The sequence below is a fragment of the Lepus europaeus genome, chromosome 5 (assembly GCF_033115175.1).
Source record: "Lepus europaeus isolate LE1 chromosome 5, mLepTim1.pri, whole genome shotgun sequence".
NCBI lineage: Eukaryota > Metazoa > Chordata > Mammalia > Lagomorpha > Leporidae > Lepus > Lepus europaeus.
Genome location: NC_084831.1, coordinates 117,627,204 through 117,647,354, shown reverse-complemented (window position 1 = coordinate 117,647,354; position 20,151 = coordinate 117,627,204). Strand labels below are relative to the sequence as shown.

Genomic DNA, 20,151 nt, shown 5'->3' with positions numbered 1-20,151 from the left:
ACAGTGTGTGGGCCCCTTGAATAGCATTTTTATAGATCATAAAAACTGAGATATCTCCAGGATCTAACACTCAGTAATTATGTATTGAATGAATGATGAACTATAATCAATGAGGGCACATCCAATAACTCCCTGTAGGCATGTATTAACGATAATGGCTGTCAGCTTCCATGTTGGCGTTTTTGAGAAAAATCATGTACTTTCTGAACCAGCTAGACCTAAACATTGCCCAGCACTTGGCCAAAGTGTTTAGAACACATGTGTCATTCATCTACTTGTCTCTGCAATTACACAGACAATTGTTCCATGCGGGTGCAGCTCACTTTCATCTCCGCTAATCACTCTGGAAATTGAGTGGCACAGATAGGGCTCCATAACTGAGAACTACCTCAAGGTGGACCTTCCAAAGCACCTGCTGTAACATGAAAGGATGCCTACACATCAAAACCTGTGAAGTTCCGGCGAAGTCGTGACTTCATCTTCACCACACAGTGCAGCACCTTGTCAAAGTCTTTGTGTCTTCCAAACTCAGGGTGCCTGAGTAAAAAGAAATGAATCCTGTGCCCAGGGGGCTTGTCTGAACACCTGTTTGAACACATCAGCACTGCAGCTCAATACATGTTGTGCTCAGCTGCCCTGCCACTTCTGTAAGACAGTACAATTTTTTTTTTTTTTTTTTTTTGGACAGGCAGAGTTAGACAATGAGAGAGAGAGACAGAGAGAAAGGTCTCCTTCTGTTGGTTCACCCCTTAATGGCCGCTGCGGCCGGCGCTGCGCTGATCTGAAGCCAGGAGCCAGGTGCTTCCTCCTGGTCTCCCATGCAGATGCAGGGCCCAAAGACCTGGGCCAACCTCTACTGCCTTCCTGGGCCACAGGAGAGAGCTGGACAGGAAGAGGAGCAACTAGGACAGAATCCGACACCCCGACCGGGACTAGAACCCAGTGTGCTGGCACCGCAGGTTGAGGATTAGCCTAGTGAGCCATGGTGCCGGCCTGTTTCTTCTTTTTTAAAATAGAGAAAGAGAGGGGAAGAGGCAGACATCTTTCTCCCCAAATGCCCACAATAGCTGGGTTTGACCAGGCTGAAGCAGGAGTCTGGAACTCATTCCAGGTCTCCCACATGAGTAGCAGGGAGCCAGCTGAGCCACCACCTGCTGCCTCCCAGGGTCTGCATTAGCAGGAAGCTGGAATGGTGAGCGGAGCTGGGACTCCAACCAAATACTCTGATATGGGACAGGGGCATCTTAACTGCTAAGCCGAACACTTGCCCCAGGAAGCACAACCTTGTATGCCAGCAGGGGTCTGGCCAGCTGTACCTCTCAGAACTCTTTACATGAGCTCACTGAGGTCTTCAAGGAAATCTCCATAAACCCCTTCGAGTTTCCACTCTCCGACAGCATGAAGATAAGCTAGATCTCCATGTTCTGCTTCAAGCTTTGCCAAACACTAAAAACCGAGTATGGTTAAGGACAGAAGCAGAAAGAAAATCCAGTCAATCCCTCCACAAGGTCATGCGGCTTGCAGAGCTCCCCCACCCGCTTTGGCTGTGAATGAATTGAGTAATGCACAGGAATTTCTTATTCCCTTGTCTGTGTCAGGTGAGCTTCGCTTTTCCATATTTAGACAAATATCTTGAGTTCCATACTGGTAAGAACTTAATGGCTGGCACCGCGGCTCAATAGGCTAATCCTCTACCTGTGGCGCTGGCACCCCGGGTTCTAGCCCTGGTCAGGGCGCCGGATTCTGTCCCGGTTGCCCCTCTTCCAGTCCAGCTCTCTGCTGTGGCCCGGGAGTGCAGTGGAGGATGGCCCAAGTGCTTGGGCCCTGCGCCCCATGGGAGACCAGGAGAGGCACCTGGCTCCTGGCTTCGGATCAGCGTGGTGCGCCGGCCGCAGCGCTCTGGCCGCAGCAGCCATTGGGGGGTGAACCAACGGCAAAAAGAAAACCTTTCTCTCTGTCTCTCTGTCTCTCACTGTCCACTCTGCCTGTCAATAAAATAAAATAAAATAAAAATAAATAAATTTAAGCCACACCAGCTAATTAAGCAGACTTTTCCCTGGAAGAAAACTTTTTAAACATTTTTCTTGTTTTTATTTCAGAGACAGAGAGAATTTCTAGCTGCTGCCTCCAGTGATAAGGGTTGGGCTGGGGCCAATACCAGGAGCTGGGAATTCAATCCAGGTGTCCCATGTGGGTGGCAGGAAACCAATTACCCGAGCCATCACCACTGCCTCTCAGTGCCTGCACTGGCAAGAAGATGCACCTAGGAGCCAGGAATGGAACCCAGGTACGCTGATGTAGGATGTGGGAACCTTAATTGCTAGGCTGAACACCCACTCCTTCCCCAAAAATTTCAAGTGTTCCACATTCCAAGGCCAAGAGAGCCTGTGTCTGGGGAAAGGGCTGCGGGGTGTGACTCCACACGGGGCTTCCTTGTGCCAGGGCAGCCTATCCTGGTGCTTCCTCGGCGTGCACAGTGTGGGCCGTGGCCCTGCGGTCAGCCAGCACTTACTGAGTGTATGCCATGTGCAAAGCACTTGGGAAGGTATCACGATAACTAATACTAATGGCAATCCTTGACCTGGCAGAGATTAACTGCATTTCACTGAAGAATAAAACAGAATCCCTGCATTTAGGGAGTTTCTATTTTACAAAGATTCCTGGTATATAACGTGGTATAGACTATGTCTATGGAGTCCCACATGCTGTTTCTAATGAAAATAATAAGTATGTCAGATCGCTGGTTCTGCCGTACCCAGCAGCACCCTGAAGTAAGCACTCTCCAGATACTTGATGACAGCGCCAAATGCCGGATATGGAGGGCTCTTCTACCTACACCAAGAATGGCAAGGCGGAAACAAAACAAAACAACCCTTAAAATGCATGTAGTAAAGCAAAATTTTCTGAATCGGAATAAGTAGAAACAAGGTAAATTATTTATCACTGACTTCTTTAAAAAATAACTGGAAGCCGGCTCTGTGGCGCAGCAGGTTATGCCCCAACTTGGAAGCGTTGATTCGAGTCCCAGCTGCTCAGATTCCCATCCAGCTCCCTGTTAATGCTCTTGGGAAACCAGGGAAGACGGCCCAAGTGCTTGGGCCCCTGCCACCCACGTGAGAGACACAGATGGAGTTCCAGCCTCCTGGCTTCAGCCCTGCCCAGTCCTGACAGTTTGTAGCCATTTGGGGAGTGAACCACCAGATGGAAGATCGTGTTCTGTCTCTCCCTCTCTCTGTGTCACTTTCAAATACATGGCTTTTTGTTGTTTGTTTTTTAAATCCGAATTAAACCTGGACTAGGCTGAGAGTAAAACTTCCCCACCTGAAACAGGGACGTGCTTTTGAATGAACTGACGCAAACACTGCCAGCCGTCAGCACCTATGGAAATGCTCACCACTGACCAGGGCACGGTGCGGGTTCGCCCTAGCTGCCCTCCGTTTGGCAAAATCACATCAAAGTCTCATTCTACTGCCAAGTGAGGGCAGAAGGCAGAGCCTGGGCGCCTGATCGCGGTGGGTTATCAAAACGTGCACCTAAACTAATTTGCCTCAGAAAAAAGGAAGTAGAAACAGCATTATATAGCATTTTTATTTTTTCCCTCAGCTGGCTTCATTTCTGCACGCCCACTAAGGCCCCCTGGGACGCAGTCTGAGACCAAGAGACCATGAGGACAGAAATCATCAATAAGAAAAGACGGTTTTCGAAAGGCCAGTGGCACTTCAGTGTTCAAGAGACCTGGATCGGCGCCTTCCCGAGGCGGGCGCTGCCCTTTCCCGGCCTTCGGGGCTTTCTCCTCCCGGCCGCTCCCGCAGCCCTCCCGCGCTGCCCACCCACCCGCACGTCAAACGCCCCGGTTCCCCTGGAAAGTTTCTAGACAGGAGGGACTATTTTCTTCTACTGTAACCTTCCACCACGCTGGAGGGAAAAGTTAGCCGAGGCGGGAGAGGCGCTGGGGCGGTGCGGGGAGTCCGCGGGAGCCAGCCCGTGTTCCCGCAACGCGGGGAGCTCTTCCGTGAAAGTGGGTCGCTGGAGCCCCCAAGCTACAGTCTTATCCCACGGGTTAATCGTTCCAGGTGCACGTTGATGCTAAATGTTTAGGATTTTTTTTTTTTTAATTACACAAAATAGATTCGGCTAGCCGAATGGTTCTTCCCTCCAGACTCCGCGGGGCTTTTTGTGGATTCTCCTGTGGTCGATCCCTCCTACCCCGGCTCTTCAAGCCCTCGGGTCCATCTTTAGGACTAGTGGAGAATTTCGTCTGAAATCCTAGGAAGTCAAACCCAGAAGCTGTTCCTGTGCAGGCAGTCTGCTGAATTCTGTACTATTCTGGATGGAAAGGGAACCCCGCGGACATGGCTGATGGCTGGGGAAACCCACCAGACTTGCAGTTTCCAAACTGCAGGCAGCCAAGTCCATTTGACAAGGGAGAGTGGGAAGAACGCAGTGGGGAGGGAGGGAGGAGCTGGAATCAAAGAGACAGGGTGTTAGAGCCCCTCTTGTGCATTGGTGCCACTGAGTGGAGAGGGAGAATGTATTTTTCCTGTGGGTTACTGTTGGAAAATGCTTGAGAATCACCATGTCAGTGGAATGTTTTTTAAGGATCTTTATATTGAAAAGGTTTGCAAAATCATTTAACTTATTCTATGCTTGGATAGTGATTTCATTTCAAAAATGGTACAGACCTTCTCTCTCCTCGATATCGTCTTCTTATCCCGACATTTGCCATTGTGTGAATAACTTGTCTCCTTAAAGCGACCATCTCAGGAAAGAAAGCTATCACCTAGATGTGGGGGCAAATCTGCCAAGCTCCCCTTTTCCTCGTGGCTCCTCCTCTGCCCTCTCCCCCTGGGCCACAGACAAGCACTGTGGCCATCCAGGCCAGACCCACAGAAGCCTGGGTCGCTGGGATATCATATACCCAAATGCCGTTTGGTATCTATTTTATTTGAATTTATTTTGAAATATTTAACTCTTTTTCCTTATTTATTTATAAGATTGATTCCTCAGGGCAGGTATGGCGCCGCAGGCGGAGGATTAGCTTATTGAGCCAAGTCGCCGGCCATGGTTGCCCCGCTTCTGATCCACCTTCCTGCTAATGGGCCTGGGAGGCAGCAAAGGATGCCAGCCATGTGGGAGATCTGGACAGAGTTCCTGCCCCTGCCTTTGGCTTGGCCTAGCCATGGCTATTGTGGGCATTTGGGGAGTGAACCAGGGGATGGAAGATCTTTCTCCCTGTCTTTCTGCCACTCTGCCTTTCAAATAAATAAATACTTTTTTTTTTTTAAAGGACTACTTTTTTCTTTTTTTTTTTTTTTTTTTTTTGACAGGCAGAGTGGACAGTGAGAGAGACAGAGAGAAAGGTCTTCCTTTTGCCGTTGGTTCACCCTCCAATGGCCGCCGCGGTTGGCGCGCTGCGGCCGGCGCACCGCGCTGATCCGATGGCAGGAGCCAGGGGCTTATCCTGGTCTCCCATGGGGTGCAGGACCCAAGGACTTGGGCCATCCTCCACTGTACTCCCTGGCCACAGCAGAGAGCTGGCCTGGAAGAGGGGCAACCGGGACAGGATCGGTGCCCCGACCAGGACTAGAACCCGGTGTGCTGGCGAAGGAGTTATTTATTTATTTGAAAGGCAGAGTTACACAGAGAGAGAAGGAGAGGCAGAGAAAGAGAGAGAGAGAGAGAGAAAGAGAGGTCTTCCATCTGCTGGTTCATTCCCCAATTGGCTGCAATGGCTGGAGCTGCGCAGATCCAAAGCCAGGAGCCAGAAGTTTCTTCCAGACCTCCCACAGGGGTGCAGGGGTCCAAGCATTTGGGCCATTTTCTACTGCTTTCCCAGACTATAGCAGAGCTGGATCAGAAGTGGAGCAGCTGGGACTTGAACCAGCACCCATATTGGATGCCGGCACTGCGGAGAGCAACTTTACCTGATACACCATGTGCTGGCCCCAATAAATCTTTTTTTTTTAATTATGTCTTTGTGTATAGGTAATATCAAAGCTGAACTGCATGAATTTGACTTTATCCCTTCTTAGTAATGGAACTCTCCATTGTGCTCACCAGGATGTCAGTTTATGATTGAACTTTATACCCATTTCCCCCTCCCCTATTCCATACCCTCACTTCACTCCTGCTGCTTTTATTAGCTCAACATTTGGATCAGAAGGCCCATATGGGGTCAATGTTGTGGCACAGTGAGCTAAGTGGCCAGCTGCAATGTTGGCATCCCATATTTGAGTGCTGATGTAAGTCCTGGCTGCCCTGCCTGCAATCCAAATTTCTGCTATTGCACCAGGTAAGTCAGCAGAAGATGGTCCAAATACTTGGGCCCCTGCCACCCACATAGGCAACCCAGATGGAGTTCTAGACTCCTGATTTTACCCTAGTCCAGACCTCACTGTTGTGGCCATTTGAGGAGTAAGCCAGTGGATAGCAGAGCTCTGTGTTTCTCTCTGTTGCTCTTTCAGATAAATAAATCTTAAGCAAAAGGAGAGAGAGAGAGACATCTTAAGGTGAGAAATTCAGAAATTAGGGAAGGAATCAGAGAGGGAGTCTATCTTCTGTGAGCATGGTCAAATTTTATGTCCAACAAAATATTCACATATAAATTTACATATAAATTTACATATATTTACATGTAAATATTACATATTTATATAGGCTATTGTAATAAAAGCTACCATGGGGCCAACACTGTGGCGTAGTAGATAGAGCCGTTGCTTGCACTGCCGGCATCCCATAAGAGTGACGGTTCTAGTCCAGGCTGCTCCACTTCCACTCCAGCTCTCTGCTATGGCCTGGGAAAGCAGTAGAAGATGGCCCAAGTCCTTAGGCCCCTGCACCCACGTAGGCAACCTGGAGGAAGCTCTGGTTGTTGCAGCCAATTGGGGAGTGAACCAGTGGGTGGAAGACCACTTTTTCTCTGCCTCTCCTCTCTCTATGTAACTCTGACTTTCAAATAAATAAGTAAATCTTAAATAAAATAAAAACTACCATTTCTGGAGTAAGTGCTGTAAGCCATTTCTGATCTACACATTTTAAATGCTGTATCTCTTTTTTTTTTTTTTTTGACAGGCAGAGTGAACAGTGAGAGAGAGAGAGAGACACCACGCTGATCCAAAGCCAGGAGCCAGGTGCCTCTCCTGGTCTCCCATGGGGTGCAGGGCCCAAGCACTTGGGCCATCCTCCACTGCACACCCGGGCCACAACAGAGAGCTGGCCTGGAAGAGGGGCAACCGGGACAGAATCCTGCACCCTAACCGGGACTAGAACCCAGTGTGCCAGCACCGCAGGCGGAGGATTAGCCTATTGAGCCGCAGCACCAGCCTAAATGCTGTATCTCTAATATAACAACCCTACAAGGTAAGTAATGTCTAGCTCCATCTAGTTCACCACCCTATCTCCCATTATTTACTATAAAAGTACCCCAGAAATTTCTTATTTTTTAATCCAACCTTTATATCAGCGTATTAATCAGTATAATTAGGCTGTGTTGCATTAACAAATTAATCCTAGTATCTCAGTGACTTAACACAAAAAAGGTTTTTTGTTGTTATTCTAGGAAAGTCCAGTGTGCGCTCATTAGTTCAGCTCTCCTCCACATGGTGACTCAGGGGCCCCAGGCTGTTTCCATATTGTCATTCTACCATCTCAGTGAGTGGGAGGGGAAGCAGAGCAACCTTTAAAAGCTCTGGGCTGGAGGCTGGCGCCTCGGCTCACTTGGCTAATCCCAGGTTCTAGTCCCAGTCGGGGCGCCAGTTCTGACCCGGTTGCTCCTCTTCCAGTCCAGCTCTTTGTTGTGGCCTAGGAAGGCAATGGAGGATGGCCCAAGTGCTTGGGCCCTGCACCCGCATGGGAGACCAGGAGGAAGCACCTGGCTCCTGGCTTCAGATAGGCACAGCGCACTGGCCGTAGCAGCCATTTGGGGGGTGAACCAACAGAAGGAAGACCTTTCTCTCTGTCTCTCTCACTGTCTAACTCTGCCTGTCAAAAAAAAAAAAAAAATGCCCTGGGCTGGAAATAACCCATCACCTGCATTCACAAGAACTCAACCTTGAGGCCCTGTTGTAGCCGCAAGGGAGGCAGGGGAATGGTGAGAACACACGAAAACTCAATGAGTCACAGACAGAGGATCAGCCAACGAAGCGGAGCCAGGCATCCCATGAGAGCCACTATAGTATTTTTTTTAAAGATTTTATTTGTTTACTTGAAAGAATTACAGAAAGCCATAGGCAGAGAGAGAGAGAGAGCGAGCAAGCGAGCGAGAGGTCTTCCATCCACTGGTTCACTCCCCAGATGGCCACAACGGCTGGAGCTGTGCTGATGTGAAGCCAGGAGCCAGGAGCCTCCTCTGGGCCTCTGGTGTCCATATGGATGGCAGCACTGCAGGCAGCGGCTTGACCGGCTATACCACAGCGCTGGCCCCGCCCTATCGTATTTTCCGAGTTGGAGAATCAAGAGACAACCTCCTTAGGGCCAATGAATCCAAGCATCTGGCTGAAGCAGTCACAGCATCTGTTCATCTTCCAGGTCCTGGAGGTTCTCAGACCTTCTCAGATATTCAAGAACATTTTGAGCAAAAATAAGGGAATCAGTAAAGTAGTAGTAGTAGTAGTAGCAGTAGTAGTAATAGAGTGAGAAGACTCTCTAGTTATGTGGGCACACATGTTCATATGAATTTTGAGAGGTGTAGCCTTTTTGTAGGAAGAATGGGAAAGAAGCATCTTATTCAATGAGTCCAGGGCCCGAGGTTATTTCCCTGAGGTTATTTCTTAAAAGAACAAGCCCACAAACAGGCTCCAAGCCAGAAAGTGCTTGTGAAATTTTGTGTCTATGTACAGATGTGCATTTTATTTTTTTATTTTTTGACAGGCAGAGTGGACAGTGAGAGAGAGAGACAGAGAGAAAGGTCTTCCTTTTGCCGTTGGTTCACCCTCCAATGGCCGCCGCGGTTGGCGCGCTGCGGCCGGCGCACCGCGCTGATCCGATGGCAGGAGCCAGGTGCTTCTCCTGGTCTCCCATGGGGTGCAGGACCCAAGCACTTGGGCCATCCTCCACTGCACTCCCTGGCCACAGCAGAGAGCTGGCCTGGAAGAGGGGCAACCGGGACAGGATCAGTGCCCCCACCGGGACTAGAACCCGGTGTGCCGGCGCCGCAAGACGGAGGATTAGCCTAGTGAGCCGCGGCGCCGGCCCAGATGTGCATTTTTCTGGGGGAAATACTCCATAGCTTTAATAGATTTTCGAGGAGTTCATAATACAAAAAAGGGCAAGATTCTATTTTTCCAGACTAGAAATAAGATCTGTGCATAAGAGAAGCAGAAATCAGTGGCTGCCAGGAAGAGGATTTGTGAAAAGAAGGAAACTCACATTCACACCCAATTCACTGTACTTACACACTCAGCTGTATCTACATGCAAACCTAGAAACGGGAATTCTTTCCTGGCTGAATGAAGTCATTTTTCTCCTCTAATATGAATTTAAATTGGTGAATGTTAGCACTTTCACAGTTAAGCTCCTATTTATCACCTTTATGCTTCAGGCAACAGAAAAGGCACCACAAGTGGATCCTTGGCTGTCCTGACCCCTACTATGCACAGGCAAAAATAAAGAAGATCCAAAGAGATCTGACTGTTTTTCTATACCAAAAACCTTTTTAAAATGATTTATTTATTTATTTATTTGAAAGGCAGAGTGACAGAGAGGAAGAGACAGAGCGCGAGCATTTCCAACTTCTGTTTCACTCCCCAAATGCATGCAACAGCCAGGGCTGGGCCAGGCTGAAGCCAGGAGCCAGAACCTCCATTAGGGTCTCCCACGCGGGTGGCAGGGACCCAAGTATTTGGGCCATCTTCCTGTTTCCTAGGTGCAACAGTGGAAAGCTGGATCAGAACAGCAGGGACTTGAATCAGCACTCTGACTACAAAAACCTTGACAACTTAATCCTAAAGGTACTCATTCTCATCTGTAAGACAGTTGTACTAATTCTCTGTTCCTCTAAGGATGAGCTGGTGAATTACTGTCCACGGCTGTATTCTAGAAATTACCCATGACTATAAAAATGCAAACACTTAGAAAAGAATGTGTCCATAGTGTGCAGTGGATTAAGCGTCGCTTCTGATGCTGACATCCCATATGAGCATGGGTTCAAGTCTCAGCTGCTCCACTTCTGATCCAGCTCCTTGCTAATGTGCCTGGGGAAAGCAGTGGAAGATGGACCAAGTGCTTGCACCCTTGCCAACCATGTGGGAGATCTGGATGGAGTTCCTGGGTCCTGGGTTTGGCTTGGCCCAGCCCCAGCCATTGTGGCTATTTGGGGAGTGAATCAGCAGATGGAAGATGCTTGTCTCTTTGTTTCTCCCTCTCTCTCAGTAACTTTGCCTTTCAAATAAATAAAACAAATCTTAAAAAAAAAAAAAAGAGTGGCCTAGAGAAAAGAAGGAGCTCTTATTCTGTAATCCATTAAAATGAACAAGTCAGATATCAACTGTGTCTTTAAAAATAGTCCAATTCATTTTTCCATGAAGTTTTATGGAATCAACTTAATTACTAGATAATCATATCTGGTCAACTCCATAGCAACAGCCTATATGAAACAAGTATAGCTTTGCTTCTGGGTGACTGTTAAATAATATTAATTTAATTCAAAATTAAAATAAATCACTATCTCCTATAAAGCAATGCAGCAACTCACAGCAAAGCCTGGATGACTGATGAAGGTGCTGCTAATGTATTTCTTACAAAATGTATTTTGAAAATGGAGACTTTTAATTGCTTCTTAGTGAAACATGAACATTACTTCCTTCAGAAATCCAGCCTGACAACTTCCTCAGGCTTTTCCTCACCTCCCGTGCCTCTAGGGAAGTCCCAGCTCTTTTAAATATGCAAACCCTGCAGCAAACATCCTTCCTAAATTAATCCAGCCATGACTTTGACGTTCACCGTTTAGATTCGTCACTGGTCAAACCCAGATCTGCACTGGCCCTTTGTGTCACAATATCCCTGTCAAGTCCAGCATTTATCTCAGCGTCCTCCAGTGCACATAAACGTATTGACTTCTCCTGACTCCCAGGCTCAGTGCTATCAGCTGTCCATCTTTGCAGTCTGGGAGGTGTTTCCCCTGTTTATCAGATTTCTCAAACTGTTTTTGAGCTTCCAGCCTGGACTGCCCTAAGTGTGTGTTGCAGAGGGTGGGATGCCTGCTTTTTAAAGAAACCTGACATTGTCCCCTCCAAGCTGCTTTCTACCTGGACTGACCTTATGAACTGGTTGGAAAGAAGTGACCAATTGGGTGTGTGTATTAGCACAAGGACACCACAGAGGGCACCCAGGACTTGCTGCTTGTGAAGATTTGTTGAAAGCATTTGTCTCTCTAAGCTACAGGTGCTTCCAATTTTCAACTCGTGGCAGAAGCCATAAGCCATGAAAGCAAATAAGTGTTTCCATAAACTGTAGAAGAGAAACACTCTCCTGCTACCTAACAGTGAACGGCTCAGCTTGCGACTTCCTTTAATCATTGATTTTCTTTCACAGAAACCCATACAGAGATTGGTGCTGTGGCCAGGTAAGGCTGTAGCATGCGGGGCTGGCATCCCACATGGGCACCGGTTTGAGTCTCGGCCTCTCATCTTCCAGTCCAGCTCCCTGCTAATGCTCCTGGGAAAGTAGCAGAAAATGGTTCAAGTGCTTGGGCCCCTGCACCCACATAGGAGACCTTGAAAAAGCTCTGGGCTCCAGGCTTTAGCCTGACTCAGCCCTGGTTGTTGCTGCCACTTGGGGAGTGAACCAGGGGATGGAAGATCTCTCTCTCTGTGTCTCTCCCTCCCTCTCTGTCTCTGTCTCTCTCTGTGACTGCCTTTCAAATAAATACATCTTTTTAAAAAGAAGAAGAAACCCACATGGAAAGTATTCAACTTTCCTAAGGTGGCTACTGAAGAGAGGGTAGCTTTTAAAAAAAAGCTATTTTATTTATTTGAAAGAGTTACAGAGAGAGGTAGAGACAGAGAGAGAGGTCTTCCATCCACTGATTCACTCTCCAGATGGCTGCAATGGCTGGAGCTGCACTGATCCGAAACCAGGAGCCAGGAGCTTCTTCTGGGTCTCCACGTGGGTGCAGGGGCCCAAGGACCTGGGCCACCTTCTACTGCTTTCCCAGGCCATAACAGAGAGCTGGACCAGAAGAGGAGCAGCTGAGACTAGAACTGGTGCCCATATGGGATGCTGGTGCTTCAAGCCAAGGCTTTAACCCACTGTGCCACAGCACTGGCCCCGAGAGGGTAGCTTTTTTTTTTTTTTTAATTTTTTTTTTATTTATTTATTTTTTGACAGGCAGAGTGGACAGTAGAGGGAGACAGAGAGAAAGGTCTTCCTTTTTGCCCCTCCAATGGCCGCCGCGGTAGGCGCGCTGCTGCCGGCGCACCGCGCTGATCCGATGGCAGGAGCCAGGTGCTTCTCCTGGTCTCCCATGGGGTGCAGGGCCCAAGGACTTGGGCCATCCTCCACTGCACTCCCTGGCCACAGCAGAAAGCTGGCCTGGAAGAGGGGCAACCGGGACAGGATCGGTGCCCCGACCGGGACTAGAACCCGGTGTGCCGGCGCCGCAAGGTGGAGGATTAGCCTGTTAAGCCATGGCGCCGGCCAAGAGAGGGTAGCTTTTAAGAGTATACTAGGCGGGTCCAGCTTCTTCAATGTATCAAACTGGACTGGCTTTCAGACCACTCCCCAGTATGTTACAGAGGCCTGTGTGACTTGATTTCTAAGGATTTGATTCAGGTTACTCTACTGCTTCGGTTTCTCATCATTACCAAGATGGTTCAAAAGAGAGAGCACAGCTATCAGCCATATGACCCACTCTGGAGACCTGTGTGCTAGCTGTTGACGCTGTCCAAGTTAACACGGGCATTCCCTCCTAGAACAGAGACTACGGTTCTGGAAATACACCTTTCTGAAATGCTGCTCCAGTGTAGTAAGGTGATGGAGTCTGCCTTAGAGGTTTTTAAAAACTCCCCTCTGGGGCCGGCTCTGAGGTGCAGCAGGTTAAAGCCCTGGCCTGAAGCACTGGCATCCCATGTGGGAACCGGTTCTAGTCCCGGCTGCTCCTTTTCCGATCCAGCTCTCTGCTATGGCCTGGGAAAGCAGTAGAAGATGGCCTGAGTCCTTGGGCCCCTGCACTCATGTGGGAGTCCCAGAAGAAGCTCCTGGCTTCGGATTGGCACAGCTCTGGCCATTGCATCCATCTGGGAAGTGAACCAGAGGATGGAAGACCTCTCTCTCTCTGTCTCCACCTCTCTTTGTAACTCTGTCTTTCAAATAAATAAAAATAAATCTTAAAAAAACCTCTCCTCTGAAGTTATAAAATCCCTTTGCCTATCATTTCTTCCAGTTATCAGTCATTCAGCTGTTCATCAATTTTCTCTGCGGAGGCACAATCAGGATACTGCTCCCGAGCTGTCTGTTGATCTCTTTCCTCATCCCTTCTCTCGGTGTGTCTCCAGACCCTGAAAAACCCCCATTTTCTCCTTCAGCACAATATTCTTTCTTTATTTCTTTGTTCACACACATTTTCTTCACCATTATGGGTCAAAACTGACTCCCAGGGCACAAACTAAATGACTGAAAAATGGGTTCCCGAGGAGTAAAGAATGCTCAGCAGAATGAACTCAGCCCAAGCAGCAGCTGCACCAGCTTCACCACTGCCCCGGGTCCCAGCCACCATCGTCTCACCTGGCTCCTCTCGATCGGCCCCCAACTGCTCTCCGTTACATGGCCCTGGCCGCTGCCGGTTATTCTCACGCTCGGCCAGTGCAAGCCGTCAGAAAGGGCAGGTCGTTTCCCTCCTTGCCTCAAAATCCTCCAGTGGCTTTGCTTTCACTACCGGTAAAACCTGAACTTGGCTGCACTTTCTTGAGGTCTTTGCCCACATGTCACCTTAAGGATGGAGACTTCTCCAACTACCCCACATAAAACAACAACTTCCCCACTCCCAGGCCACACCCCCTTTCCCCCCTCTGTAGCACCATCACCATATCCCAATTACGTATTTGCTTATCTAACACATGGCAGACTGCATTTTCCAGGTTTGTGTCAACAAGATTTCCCATTCCACATGCTTTTCTTTGAGTGCAACATTTCCACTGCTCTCTTCGAACACCCTCCACCCTCCTTGAATCGGGGAGGACCTGGAAGTGTGCTGGAAGTGACGCTATGTGACCTCTGAGGCTAGGTCATTAAAAGACAAAGCTCTGCCTGGTCTTCTAGGGACACTCAATCCTGGAACTCAGCCACTGTGAAATGAGGAGGCCCAGGCTGCGAGAAGCCACTTGTTAATGTTCCACCCGAGGGGCTGGCACTGTGGCGTAGCAGGTAAAGCTGTCGCCTACAGTGCCGGCATCCCATGTGGGAGTTGGTTTGAGCCCTGGCTGCTCCACTTCCGATCCAGCTCTCTGCTTTGGCCTCGGAAAGCAGTAGAAGATGGCCCAAGTCCTTGGGCCCCTGCACCCTCGTGGGAGACCCAGAAGAAGCTCCTGGCTCCTAACTTCAGATCAGCACAGCTCCAGCTGTTGCAGCCAATTGGGGAGTGAACCAACGGATGGAAGACCTCTCTCTCTCTCTCTCTCTGCCTCTCCTTCTCTCTCTGTGTAACTCCGACTTTCAAATAAATAAATGTTCAGAAAAAAAAGTTCTGACCAACAGCTCCGGTTGCAGCCCAAGCCACAAGTCAACACTGACTCCATGACACACAGGAAGCTTCTGATAGGACTTCAGCCCTAGCCACTGCCTCAGAGACTCCCTGTGGGAACCACTAAGGTAAGCCTAATCACTTCCCAGCACCATGAGAAATACTCACAAATGGTCATTTTAAGCCACTAAGTTTTGGAGCCATTTGTCAAGGAACAATTTGTTTACTTATCTATTGTATATCTCTTTCCCACTAGTGTGTAAGTCTCATGAGTGCACATATTTTGTTCTTCATTGTTGTTCTATTCCCAGCATCTAAAGTGCCTGGTACATGACAAGTATTGAAGAAATATCTTTAAAAAAAAATTTTTTTTTGACAGGCAGAGTGGACAGTGAGAGAGAGAGATAGAGAGAAAGGTCTTCCTTTTTGCCGTTGGTTCACCCTCCAATGGCCGCCGCGGTTGGCGCGCTGCGGCCGGCGCACCGCGCTGATCCGATGAAATATCTTTTGAATGAATGAGTGCACAAATGTTGCTTTTTCGGTGTGGCAGGCTAATGGCCATTGGTGAGCAGTACAGGCCCCGTCTGCTGGGCTGGCTCTCACAGGCTCTGAGCATGTGCTGGCACACAGAGCATGGGACACTCCAGAGGCAGACGCTGGCTGTAACACATAGAATGTACACAGAACATACATGATGGACGACAGTAATTACGGGACAGCATAACACAGGATTCGAGTTTTATACAGAATCGGTTTTTTGGTGACTGATTCCAGATCTGGTCTACAAAGGCTTCAGAAGTATTGGCAGGACTAGGGAATTCTTTCAATTCAAATTAACTTCTTCCTAAGAGTGACTAGTTGGAATCACTCACGTGTTTTTGGTATGAAATGGGGTAAAAATGGGTGATGGCAGTGTGTGTGTGCACAAGAGTGTGCACATCTGTGCATGCAAGCACTATCCGGAACGCCTACTTCCATGGCCTATTTGCCTGTTGGTCTGAATGGAACGTGTGCATAAGGAATAAATATGGCTCCAGAACTCCCCTCTCCTGCACCAAGTCCCTGGATCTAGCAAGTGGTTTCAAGCAAATATTAAAGGGCAAACATTCTCAACTATCCAAGGAAAGCACTAAAATTTTATCATCACAGGAAGGAATCAAAGACAAAATTTTTTAGATACCTGAAGAAGAGGTTAGTTTTTGTTTGGGAAAAGTAACAGGATTAATCAATTTCTTTAGGCCAATCCATGCAGCATAAGGCAACAGATGCAGAGTCTTTGGTTTCTTAGAATTGGGGTTCTCCGTGAGTCTGTTCACAATGGTCCCCAAGACAAGAATCACCTTGATAAGCAGTCATGTTCAACTTCTTTCCAGAATTCAGATGGCTGGAAGGTAAAAATGGCTTTTAAAAGTTCTTCAGTTGGCCGGCGCCGTGGCTTAACAGGCACACCGGGTTCTAGTCTCAGTTGGGGCGCCGGATTCTGTCCCGGTTGCCCCTCTTCCAGGCCAGCTCTCTGCTGTGGCCCAGGAGTACAGTGGAGGATGGCCCAAGTGCTTGGGCCCTGCACCCACATGGGAGACCAGGAGAAGCCCCTGGCTCCTGCCTTCCGATCAGCGCGGTGTGCTGGCAGCAGCGCGCCGGCCGTGGCGGCCATTGGAGGGTGAACTAACAGCAAAAGGAAGACCTTTCTCTCTGTCTCTCTCTCTCACTGTCCACTCTGCCTGTCAAAAAAAAAAAAAAAAGTTCTTCAGTTAAGGCCACTGCGAAAAGGCTACATGGTCTAGCGTGCCTTGGGAGTGCGTGTGTGCCACCTTGTTCCCTTTATCCCAATGACAGTTGTTGGTACCATTGGGCCTCACCATCAGGCCCGTGGCACGAACCTCCCCTCTTGATTGGGTGTAAGCCTTGAGTCAAAAGTGGGGGAAGACTCCCCAAATTTCCCTGGGAAGTCTAGACAAGTAGACTGGGAATATTTTCTTTGGAAATCCCATTTTTCTCACCAAAATTTAGATATTGCTTCTGAAGCTAATTAGTCTTTTTCATTTAAAAAAAAAAAATTCTTTATTTATTTATTTGCAGCCCCAGACAAACTTGACTAGAAAAGAAGGCCGGGCACGGGTTAGGATGAGCCCGTGACGCGCCGCGCGCGGCGACCAATCGCAAGGCCGCGAAGGGGGGAGGGCGGAAGTGACGAGCCGTATCCCTCCGCGGGGCGAGAGGGTCGGTGGGGGGAGTCGGCGTCTCTCTCCCCCGCGCCAGCTCCCGTACACGGAGCCGCATTCCTCGGCCCCCCCACCCCCCTCCCTCGGGGCCCCCCCGCCCCCCTCGGGAAAAAAAAAATCCACCCCAAACCACTCGAACCCGAGGGAGGCTTCCTTTCACCCTCGGGGAGAGGAGCCTCCTGCGGTTCCCTCTTCCTCGTCTCCCCCCAAGCCCCCGTCCCCTCCCCTGCTCCCACCCCCTTCTCCCGGCGCCGGGTGCAAGGTCCCTTTAAGGCGACGGCGCCTTCCTCGGGTCAGACTACCGGCGGCGACGACCACGGGAGGTGAGTGAGCGAGCGAGCCTCCGCTCTTCCCCACCCCCTTCTCCCGGGGGTTCCGTTATCTTTTCGCTCGGCGAGGCGTTCGGCGCCAGACAATGAGAGGGGGGATGGGGCGGGCGGGCGCGCGCGCGCGGGGTGGGGGCGGGGACCGGGGCGCGCGGCCGCGCGCGGCAGTGGCGGCCGTGGGGCGCGGCGCGCGAGCGCGTGTGTGTGGGGTGGGAGCGCCCTGGCCGCGGGAGCTGCGCGGCGGGCCGGCGGCGGCGGCGGCGGGGGCCCCTGCCTGCCTGCCTGTCTGCCGGCCGCCCCCGCCCCCCGGCGCCCGCCGTGGCGCGCGCGCGCGCACTCGCGCCCCACGGCCCCGCACACACCCCGACGTCCACACGCACGCCCGGCGCGGGGCGTCTCGGCGGAGTGGGCGGCGCGGGCGGCCCGCTGGGGCAGGGGCGAGGCCGCGGCGGGGCCGCGTCTCCCGGGGGTGCCCGGCCGGGGCAGGAGCGGGGCGCCCGTTTGCAGCGGGAGGAGGAGGATTGCCTGGGCGATCCCTTGTGTTATGTAACCCCCGCTCGCTGCTCCGCGAAGTCTGCTCGCCTGGCCCCCGGCTGCAGTGGGGGGACCGCGCCGTGATTTGTAAAATGGGATGGGGCGGAGAAGCGCTCTTTTCTGGGGACGATGATGATGATGATGTCCTGCCGCGGTGGGCGCCATGTTTATCCCGGGGACTACTTTCTCTAGCCCTCTGCACCTACTACTGGAAAGGAGTCCTGTCATCGATCCACCTGCTTTTCCTCCTTTCTGCGTCTTGTCCTGGTTTCCTCCCGCGGCAGATGTGGGATTCCCCGCACACTGTTAGTGAGATAACACTGGGCATTCCTCGGCTCGCTTGTCAGAGCTGAAGAGTCTTGTAAGTCGTTGGGCCCAGCCTCGTTTTACTCGAGATGGAAATTAAGATGCAGTTGTACCAGTTGCTGTCTCTGAACCGTGCGGGCGGTAGCCGGTCACCACGCTCTCTGAGACACTTCCCTCCACAGCGCGGAACTCCACAGTTGGAAAGGGATTTTCCCGACGAGATGGGGGGACCCGGGAGGGCTGGGCGGGGGGGGGGGGGGGCTGCTGCTTGACGAACAACAGCGAGACTGGTTGCTCTGGGACTGGGAGCCTGGATTCTGAATTCCAAGCTGCTTCACCTCGGGGTGCGTGAAAGGTGCCTCGGAGACCGGGAACGTGCGGTGTGGGGGCCTCATCCCTGGAATTGCTGTGGGTAGGCTAGGCAGAGCTTGCTGTTTCTAGGTCCTAAAGGCAGCCCCCGTTGAGGGTTACTGGTCTGATGTCAAGATGCTGAAAAGACAGTTGTGGAAACAGTTTAATGCTAGTCTGTGCTCTTCCTGAAGTGTGTTGATGGCGTAGCTCCCAACTAAAAGAGGGAGTAGAAGGAACTCCTGGCGATGAGCAGGATTTTGTGAGAAGTTTTCACTCATCTGGAACTAGTGGTGCAGTCTAGGAAAGAGGTTCTCAAAGTGCGATCCTCTAGGGATACCCCCTCAGAGCTTCGCTGGGGAGTCATAACTTCTCAAAAATCTGAGATTTTTTTTCTGATGTTTGCACTGATAGCCCAAAAGTAATGCTAGGTAAAACTATCGTTGGTGTCTTACCATGGAGTAAGGCGGTGGTACCAGGCTGCTGTACAGACGGTCCTTGATGAACCAGTAACAGTGATTAAATCTGAACTTTTTTTGAGAATCGGAAGATGGTCTGTTGATGTTACTAGTTTTTCCTTTCCTTTTTTTTTTCTTTTTAATTTATTTGAAAGGTAGGGTTGTCAGGCGGGGATATAGAGGTGTCTTCCATCCACTGTTTCTACTTCCCAAATGGCCACAACATCAGCTGGAAATGTGCCAGGAGCCAGAAACTTTGTTCAGGGTCTCCCACATGGGTGACAGGAACTCAAGTACCTGGGCCATTAGCTGCTGCTTCCCAGGTGCATTGACAGGAAGCTGGGGCAGAAGTGGAGTATCAGGCACTCTGATATGGGATGGAGGTGTTCCAAGCAGTGGCTTAACCATTGCGCCACAGCACTCACCGCACTGTTGAGATGTTTTCAAGTATTACTACAAACCTCAGCTTCTGAGTACACCTGTTAAATTTTTTTTTTAGAATCTCTAATGAAGTTATCAGCTTGCTTTCTTTCTTTTTCTTTTTTTTTTTTTTAAGATTTATGTATTTATTTGAAAGAGTTACACAGAGGAGAGAGACAGAGAGAGAGAGAGGTCTTCCATTTGATGGTTCACTCCCCAGATGGCCGCAATGGCCAGAGCTGTGCTGATCCGGAGCCAGGAGCTTCTTCCGGGTCTCCCACGTGGGTGCAGGGGCCCTAGCACTTGGGTCATCTTCTGCTTTCCCAGGCCATAGCAGAGCTGGATCGGAAGAGGAGCAGCCAGGACTAGAACTGGAGCCCACATGGGATGCTGGCGCTTCAAGCCAGGGCGTTAACCTGCTGCACCACAGCGTGGGCCCTGAAATTATCCATTTATGCTGCCTACCAAAGTATGATTGTTGTCAAAAGGAAAAGCATTTGTGATGTTGTTTTGTGAGCTGTTTATTTCATGGAATGGCATTTTTACTTGAAATAACGACTGACAAACTACTGTTTTTCACATTGAGTATTTGAGGATTTTTTTTTTAGGGCGTCTTTACACCCCTTTTTTTTTTTTTTATAGGCAGAGTGGATAGAGAGACAGAGAGAAAGGTCTTCCTTTTTGCCGTTGGTTCACCCTCCAATGGCCGCTGCGGCCAGCACATCGTGCTGATCCGAAGCCAGGAGCCAGGTGCTTCTCCTGGTCTCCCATGTGGGTGCAGGGCCCAAGCACTTGGGCCATCCTCCACTGCCTTCCCGGGCCATAGCAGAGAGCTGGCCTGGAAGAGGGGCAACTGGGACAGA

The 20,151-nt window shown here is 50.2% G+C and overlaps 1 protein-coding gene across 5 annotated transcripts in view; it reads left to right on the top strand.

Annotated features, from left to right (window-relative positions):
• The first annotated feature begins 16,985 nt into the window (after positions 1–16,985).
• The window catches only part of POGZ (pogo transposable element derived with ZNF domain), a 57,781-nt gene continuing 54,615 nt past the window's right edge, over positions 16,986–20,151 (top strand). For 4 of the 5 annotated variants that reach the window (XM_062192256.1, XM_062192255.1, XM_062192254.1 and 1 more), the window contains exon 1: positions 16,986–17,219. The gene's annotated coding sequence lies outside the window, so the exon portion shown is untranslated. Of the gene's footprint in view, positions 17,220–17,750; positions 18,118–20,151 lie in introns of those variants that run through there. The other variant, XM_062192252.1, reaches the window with a different exon arrangement.